The following is a 9,826-nucleotide window of genomic DNA, read 5'->3' as shown; positions in this document are numbered from 1 at the left end:
GTAGAGGCGCCTTGACAGATTTATTTTGAAAAATTTCTATCAAAAAGATTACTTCTGGACCCAATATTTTTTATCTATGATCTAAAATGTTAGTACGCGCCTTAAAGAAAGGAGTTCTATAGACTATAAGGCGCGCCTTAACCATGAAGGTGCCCCATACATTTGGTACTTAGAAACTTTTGCTTGCAAACATGAATTTTGCCCCTATATACTTATTAAATGGCATAAAACTGGTAAGGATAACTGTAAAAAAGGAGTAAAGCCAAAGGATTGTCATAATGCAAAACAAAAAGTAGCGAAATACTTAGTCTTACAACTTTGCACAACATCAAAGGAGGGCTGGCTCCTCAAAGTATTAAAGTATTTAGTTCAAATAGGATTTAAAAGAATCAGGGTGCGCCCTGAGGGTCATTGGTTGGAGGAATTGATTGGAGAGGTACTAAGGGATCAACCTCAAGCACGTCCTTGGCAGGTTCATCAGTGGGCGCGCCTTCTTCCTCTTCCAGGCCATGTTCAATCCTCTTCTCCTAAATCTCCTTGGCAAACTCCTTCTTGGAATCCACCATTTCAACAACCGTTTCCTCGCCAAATTTCTTGAAAGTATACTCAGGATCATTCACTACGAATCCAATCCTGTAGAAATGGAAACCATTGGCAAAGGCTTCGTCTGTTATCATCCTTCTCTCCTCCATCCACCCATTCTTCTCTTGATCCTCAAGGTGCTCCACCTTCAGTTTTGTCTCAGCTAGCTCTGTGTGGAGAGACTCAGCCTTTTTGTTGGCAGTATCAAGTTGAGAAGTCAAGTTTGCCACTTCTCCCTTAAGAAAATAAATCTTGGAGTCTTTTGCCTTGATGTCCTTGGAGTGGAGGAAATCTGTGTCCATGAGAGTGTTCTGTAAGATGTTGTTATCTCCTTGAAGCCTCTCCAGGTGCGCCCATCTTGGGATGAATGAAGCATAAGCTAGAAAGAGGCTTTGACAGAAGCTCTGATGGATTACTCCAAGCTCATTGCATGTCATTTCCCTACTTCCTCGTCGGTCACATAAAGTGATCCTACAGGGCCGAGTTGGTTAAGTACAGAAGAAGAGTTGGTGGGCGCACCCTCTGTTCGGGGTCTCTTAGATGCGCCTGGTTGCTCAGTTAAATCTACCACAGTCCTTTTTGGGACAGGGGTAGGTTGGAGAACAGAAGGAGTAGGAATTGTTGTTTGAGCTTTGGGTGTATCTTTCCTTGGCGGTTTGGACTTGGATTTGTCGCTAGGACGCGCCCCAAATGACTTGGGAATCCTAGGAGGATCCATTTCTGCATAAAACATATGAAAAATATTAGTAGACATAGCAAAAAGGCGCGCCTAGCAGCTAGGGCACACCCAAACAAGATTAAAATTGCTATTAAAGAGGTAATACATGTGTTTTTGATATACAGAAGTAGCAAATGAAGATAAATGCAAGTATGAGGCGAATAAAGTACAATGTGCTATATACGACAGTAAAATGAAGCATAGAGAGGATGCGCCCTAAAGGGAAAGCACGCCTTTACAAGTACTATTATTATTCAAACCTAATGGGGGTTCACTTTGGGTGGTGCTATCTTCATGTTCTTCTTCATCTTCTTCATCATCACTGTCAACTTCTACAACAAGAGTAAGGGGAACGCCTTTCTTAAACTCTGTATACCTACATTTAGTCCCAACACAATCAGACAGTATGCCAACTCGCATTAGGTTGGACTCTGTGATGAGTGTCTTCAAATTCCATCTCTCTGCAGCAATCTTAAGTATGGCTTCCGTCCTTTCTTTGGGCGCGCCCTCAAGTTCCCGTACAGAGGGCTTGTCTGGTGCAGAAGGGAAGGATAACATGAGAACAAAAGAAAGAAAAAAAAGTTGAAAATAAAAAGAAATAAGTAGGGCGCACCCTTACTTGGATCTGTGTTGAACTGGATCCTAATTCTAGGAACATCATATAAGTAGAAGAAGTTTTCTTTCCATCCCTTCTCGTGGCTGGCATTTCCTGATGAGAAGTCCTTCTTATTATGCTGCTTGTCCACAATCAGATAGTAGTAGCCATGATCAGACTTCCTGAGGCTGAAGAAATGGCTAACTTCTTCCATAGAATGTGCAGGGAATCCTAGGTCCATGTACATAATGTACAGTGCTAGAACGAGTTTGTAGCTATTGGGAGATAATTGAAGAGGGGCCAAGTCATATAACTCAATCACATCCCTCAAGTAGGGATGAAGGGGCGCGCCCATACCTAAAGACACCAGTTTTGGGCTTGTAACCATTCTGGGAATCCTAAAGTTCCTACCATAATTAAAAATGTGGGGACGCATCATACTAAGAGGGTGTGCCCAAATACCCTCCATGTCATAGAAATCCATTAACCATTCGAGTTGTTCATCTGAGCAGTTAGATGAAAGTCCTACACATTCAATTTCCCCTGTTCTTTTCTAAATCTTTTCTTCACGGCCTAAGTGCATACCTCATACTTGCTCCATTTGAAGTCTACCTCACTGTCAGAGATCTCCCAATGTTCGAAAGGGATAGGAGAAGGGGTGAGAGAATTATAAAATTGATAAGTGTCCTCATCAAATAAGTTTGCTTTTCCCGTCATTAAAGTCCTCCTTAGGCGAGCCCTCGGAATTAGGAAAGGAAGGCGCGCCCTGAGTTTGCTGTGGAGATAGACTTGGAGAGATTGATTAGTAGGAGTCTTTAGATGAGCATGTACCAACATTAACCCCAATCTCAGTACTTCTGTACCTATCTGTGTTCATCCCCTCCAGCCAGTCATCATCATCGAATTCTGTACTAACAGGAGCAGGAGACCTTTCTTTTTGAATTAGTTTTTGCTTTCCTCTCCTTTGAGCTGAAGGAAGATTGTCCATAAAAGAGCTGTTTGAAGAGTCTGCTATTAGTTTGCCTTCTTTAGACTCTTGAGCGAGGCGCGCCACATGATGTAAGAACTCGGGAGTATGGTAAGCGTTTAGAGGCTGAGGCTCGAAGTAAGAATTAGGAGGAGAATATATCCCAAGATTAGAAAGGAATTCCTTGAAGGGATGAAATGGAGAAGGCGCGCCCTCCTTTTCCAGCTGTCAAAAGAAAATCAAAAACCATTGAGGGCGTCCAATTCAGAAAGAGGAGAAGAAAATATGAATAGCAAATAGTAGAAGGCATGCATTGAGAAGATAGCATGCCCCCATTCAGAAATTGCATGTGTTGGGTTAAGCTAAAAGTGTTTATCCTAGTTACCATTTAAGGCACGCCCTAAGTTAAGACGCCAAGTGAGAATTTGTGCTTCTAAATTATAACGCAACAAGAAAAATATTAAAAAAAGGAAGACGCGCCTTAACCGGGAAGGTATGTCAAAAGCTTAGAATCTAAGTACACTATTGATAATAAAGTGAGATGGCGCGCCCCAGATAAACGGGAGGGCACGCCCTAAGCTGTTGGCTCGCCTAAGCAAATTTTACGATATAATAAATTCGTTGAAAGTCTAAATTGGATATAGAGCAATAACAGTTGAAATTCTTAAAAACATGGAATTGAAATGCAAAATCCCGAAATTATGGATCTAAACTGCAGAATCCATATATGTGCGGGTATACACATAGATATATATAGAACTATACATACACATACACACAATAGTTGATTGAGGAATACATAAAATAAACAAGTAAGATGAACAGTTGCAGTCTAAATTTGCCTATTATGCTTGATAGAAATTAAAGGAAAGAGAAGAATCGTTTACTGTTGTGTTTAATAAAAAGGTTGGCCGGATAAAATTAAAGAAATGATCAGAGAATAGGGCTGATTCCGAGCAAAAGATAATCCCTCCGGTGTTGATACTTTTAGAGAAAAGGGGAAAGTGAAAAGGGAGAGAAAGTAAAAGTAAAAAGTAAAATAATGAAAAGTTACTTGTATTTATAACTGAAAGGGACGTATGACAGCTGTCAATCACATCCATCATGTCGATCACGATTCCTGAGAAAGATGGAACCGTTTTAAACCGTTCAAAGTCCAAAGGACGCGCCCTCGTGAAGGCGCGCCCTCTCTAATTATTACAGTAATTTGAATTTTGGGATAAAAAATAGTTATGTGTTCCAAGACGTGCCCAATTGAAGGTGCGCCCTGTAACATAGTGCTGATAATACATAAGTTTATACAAATTTAGATAAAAGACAGGTAAAAATTCCAATCCCATTTTTAATAGCATATGGAATTTGTGGGATAGTTGTTATGCCCAAAAATTGGTATAAACATTATTCATGTCAAAATCAGACAAAGTGGTCAGAATTGAGATATGAATGCCTAAAATTAAGGAAAAGATAAGACAAGTTTCCTTTTTGTAAGGAAAGTAGGTGTGCCCTGTGAGTAGGGGAGGACGCGCCCTGTATTACGAAGGATTGATGGTAAAGTGCATCTGTAGATACTGAAGGCACGCCCTCACCAAATGAGGGAAGCGCGCCTTGTTGATTGGAAGGGAGATTTAGAATAATTCTCTAAGGGTTGACCCCTTACCTATGGAAAGTCTTAGGGTGCGCCCTAAGTAGAAGAGATAGCTTGCATAGAGATTTCAGCATGGCTGCTTGGATGGATTCATTGGGTGATTCAAGGAAGGTATAGATTATTATTACTAACATATTTGATGTAGGTACTCTATTGAAGAACTCCTTTCTGTAATGTAACCAAAAGAAGGCGGTGTCCGTGATCAGAGACCTCCAAAGGTATGCCTGGACGGAAGGCTTCCTCCTATAGTCAATGAGTGTCCTCATTGGGGATGTGGGTTAAATTCCGGTGTGTGCTTTAGGAGCTCTGTCTCTATAGTCAATGGGTGTTCTCGTTGGGCGATTTTGAAGTATCCTGCATTTTGCACCTAAAAGCTTGGGATCACTTGTCCTGCAATCTGGTAGGGGCTGCTTATCTGGGGGACAAGGATACATCCAACATTTGGGGTGAACCACGGCTATACCTGCGTCCACGGACTAGAGAAATAACTGGTAGCGGAGGGTTATCCTTGGCCAGGGAGATGCCTTATTTGTGAAGTCTCAAAGCCGTGGACGAGCCTTGGGCCTTAGTGGTTGGGACTCATCGGCGGACATTCCTAAAGCTAGTAGAAGACGGTTTCCAGTAGGTTTCCTACTGGGCCTCGGGACAAGAGATCTAAGCCCATTAGGTTTCTTGTTCCCTAAGAACTACGTTGGCTTGATTCCCTATAAATAGGGATACGTAGGCAAATTGAAAGGGGTCAGAAGCGAGAGCGCAAAGGAGCCACCACTAACCCTAAGCAATCCCAGCCACCAATAATCACAAACACCAAACACTGTTCACAAAATCCGATGATTATTGTTCACGTTTTCCGACGAGGAACCATCGTCACATATCTTGTTTCCGGCTACGAACCTCAAACTTTGTTGCTACCAAATTCCTCCGTCAACATAAATTACTTTTGATACAAAATAAATTCCAATTTTATGTTGATTTATTCAATATAAATTGAAATATTTCAGTCAAATTAGGACAAACTGGGTATTTGTACATCATCTCGATAAGTCACTATCTAGTTCTCGATAAGAGTCAGGAAAGTGACATCTCGATATGAGTTTATAAATTCACATGACTTCTCGATAAGCAAATATCAACCGTTTATTCCTACTTCTCGACAAGTCACTTCCTTTTTTTATAAATACCCAGACATCTCGCCATAACCCCTCTTTACGCTTTCGAGATCTCAATTGACCTAGCTTTTGCAAAACTTAACCGCTCTCAATCATTTCAAGTTCTTTCTCTCTCAAATTTCTTACCCATTCAAACTCATACACTTACGATGGATGCAAACAATGTTAGAGATGTTATCCCAAAGGACGGTACCAACTACCTAGCTTTCACTGTTGCTAACCAATCTCCTGACCAATTTCTGGGGGAACCAATTTCTAGATCATTTATATAACCAATTTCTGGATCGTTTATATATCTCACAACCCTAAAGAGGGAAGGCACATTAAAATACATATTCATATCGATTAATATTTGCATGTAGTAAGCAGCAGACAAAAATGAATTCATTATTTTAAATGAAATCATCCCTATAACCTCATACTAATTAAACATCATAATCTTAGAGAACATTATTTTATAATGCTATCATATACAATAAGATTTAAATCAGAATTTTTACCTCTTACAATAGCTTTCTGGTCACCGGAAGTCTCAACTCACCCTTGCCCTATTATCCTCAACGCTCTCCAAGCTCCTTTGGATATTCTTGGCTGGATGCAGGAGTCCTCACACGGTCTCTTCCGTATTGCTATTTCCCAAGGTATTATTTTCCTGAATTAATCCTGATTGTGTATGATACATATAAAATAATCTTTTCTATTATTATGATGTATTCTTAGTAGAGTTTATAGAGAGTGAAGAAGTTTAGCCAGACATATTCAAAGAGAGAATTGAACTTCAGAAATTTTTTTGATATCCTTTACATTTTATGTATGGACTTATTTATAGTAGTCCTTCTATATGGTTACAGATTACCGGGATAATCGGTTTCTTTTACATAATTACTAATAATTCTCTTTTGCAGGTTTTTTCCACGAATCTTTTATTTTCTTTGTTTGCCATTTCTTTGTCTGCCATTTCTTCTTTTGTCGTCTCTTCATATTTTCTTCATCTTTATCTTCTGTGTCTGCCATGATATCTTGCAGGATCTGTCATCTTTTCCAGGGAATCTGCTTTTCCTTTTCTTCTTTTTCCATTTTTGTCATTTTGCCTTGATATTTTATTGTTGAAAGGAATCTTTTATCTTCTGGTAATATAGCTCTTTCATATTTTTTGGTTTTCACCATTCAATTTACAGTGTTTTGGTGTATCACACCATTTTTGTATCATGCAAAGGGATCAGAATTCCCTTTATCATTATCTTTTAGACTGATAATAGGTCTCTTTCTAGGACCTGTTATTCTTTGATAATATTCAGTAGTACGTTTTGCATGATTATATTTCAGGTTTTCTATTTTATCAAGCATTATCTCTAATGCCATAGTACCTGAATTTTGTATAGTATTATCATAATATAAGGTTATTATACTTTCGGTGAAACCTCCACCATGGCTTTCAGAAATGATTATAACTTTCCGAGCTCGTAGTATATCTTGTATTTTGGACCTGAGGGTAGCTAGACCAATGGCTCATTTTTCACATAACCATTCTTGGAATTTGTTAATATCACAGGGATTTGGCAATTTCAAGCTTTTGGTTTCTCCCACAATATCTGCCATATTCCTTCCTAATTTGAATAGTTGGCATATTACTATGGGTTTTCCAACCAGATCAGTTGATGCATCAAAAACTTGTATTCCGTATGAGTCTGCTCCCATTTCCCGTACCATAGCTTCCATGGATTTGACAATTATACTTGGTAGTTTTGATATACAATACATGGTTTCATTTGTTAAGATCTTGTCAACAAAACCATGTATAAACAGGTTATAGACTATGTCAGGTTTTGCATTTTCACAACAAATATATCTGGGATATTTTGTAGATTTTGTCAGTCTGCAAACATCAGGGTTAGATTTATAATCATAATATTTCATCATTTGCTCATATGTTTTCACTATCTCAGGTGAGTGTTTCAGCCTATCACTCATTGATAAATTTGACAGAGTAGTTGATATGTTGGTTGAAGGTGATGGCATGGTTGCAAGCTTTGATGAAAATGTTATAGGTTTTATTGTAGGGATTGCAACTGAAGCTTGTAGAGTTGTTTTGTCTTTTATAGCTTCCATAATTTGTTTCAAAAAATGTTGGTTCTCCTGAACCAGGGTTTCTATCTCCTTTTGGAGTTTGGTGATTTTCTCATTATTGGTTGATATATGAGAAGTGACATCAGTGATATATTTCTCAAAATTTTCCATATCCTGCTAAGAACAACAAACAATTAAATTTTCCCTTTATAAAAACAAAATGCATGACATTCAATGGCATTTAATTTTCTAATAATTGATATTAATAATTCATCAATATACCTTCTATTAGGAGTGAAATAATAACCAATGTGTTTTTCTATTTCTAGAAATCCTTTATATGCTTCTTCTAGTTTTTCTGTATTATTTTCATCTAATCCTTCGAGAGCAAATTTTTTTATGAATTCTACAGCTTCTAAAGTAGTAGTCCATATTATTAAAGATCCCGATATTATTTTCCATGGTTGAGCTTGTCTGCTAGTATATTCTATTTTCATTGTTTATTTTCTCTACTAAGATAGTCAGCTAACACATTTTTTGTTCCTGATATATTTTTTATTACAAAATCATAACAACAGAAAAAAGATTGCCATTTTCTTCTTTTATTTAATTCTGGTAATAATTCTATTTTATTAGTAATAAAGGCTTTTACTTGAGTATTATCTGTTCTTACTACAAATTTAACAGGCAATAAATGATAATGAAACTTCTTAATCCCATATTTTACAGCTAATAGTTCTTTTTCATTTATGTGGTAGTTTGATTCATTAGGTTTCCAAGTTCCTCCTGCATATCCACATATATGTGGCTTTTCTTTATCTATGTCATCCTTCTCATATGCTATTAGGACTGCTCCCCATCCTATATCGCTAGTATCAGTATATAATTCTAAATGATCTGTTTCTATGGGTATTCTATGTTTTGGTAAATCTTTCACCTTTTCCTTAAGAATTTTTATACAATTTTCATGTTCTTTTGTCCATTCAAAAGGTTTATTTTTTGTTAGTTCCTGTAATGGTTTTCTTAATTTAGGTAAGTCTTTAATATGATCTGAGGCATAATTTACTATTCCTAAAAACTGTTGTACCTCTTTTTTGTTTTCTAATTTATCCTTAAAATTTACAATCTTTGTTACTATATGATCTTGTAATTGTATACCTTCTTTATCTATTTTGTATCCTAAATATTCTATCTTATTCTTAAAGATTTCAGATTTCTTTTCAGACAATAATATTCCATGCTGGTTTATTGTTTTTATAAATTGCTCTAAATGTTTTATATGCTCTTCTAGAGTTTCATTATATATTAATATATCGTCTACATATACTATGCAGAAATCTTTTAATTTTCTAAAGATTTGGTCCATTCTTCTTTGAAATATTTGTGGCACATTTTTTAATCCAAAGGGTAATACTATCCATTCATAATGTCCTTGCGGAGCACTAAAGGCTGTTAAAGGCCTTGATTCTTTGGTTAATTTTATTTGCCAAAATCCACTTTTACAATCGAATTTACTAAACCATTTCTTATTTCCTAGTCTATTTATAAGATTTCTTTTATATGGTAAGAAATATCCATCAAATATAGTTTTCTTATTTAATTCTCTATAGTCTATTACCATACGGGCTTTTCCCCTTTTCTGTTCATTATGTTTTCTTACAAGGAAAGCCGGGCTGCTATGTGGACTTTTACTTTCTTGTATTAATTTTAGTTTTAATAATTCATTGGTTTGATTATCAAATTCTTTTTGGTCTGAAGGGCTATACCTTATAGGTTTAGATCTTATTATATCATTAGGGTTTAATAATTTTATTTCAGCATATATCTTTTCCTTATCCCATAAACTCATAGGATTTTCTCCGAAGTTGGATTTTAATAAATTATTATATTTTTCATTTAATTCTTGTAGATTATTATTTCTTTATATTCTTAGATTGTTTATTCTTATAGTATTTATAGTACTTATTGGCATAATTCTTTTTAATACTATCCACTTATTACACGGAGTTTGTAATGATAGGGTATTTGAAGTTACTATATGTGTTTTAAAATAATCTAAGAAGTTATTTCCTAATAATATAGA

The sequence above is a fragment of the Apium graveolens genome, chromosome 6 (assembly GCF_009905375.1).
Source record: "Apium graveolens cultivar Ventura chromosome 6, ASM990537v1, whole genome shotgun sequence".
Taxonomy (NCBI): domain Eukaryota; kingdom Viridiplantae; phylum Streptophyta; class Magnoliopsida; order Apiales; family Apiaceae; genus Apium; species Apium graveolens.
This window is presented reverse-complemented; position numbering follows the sequence as displayed.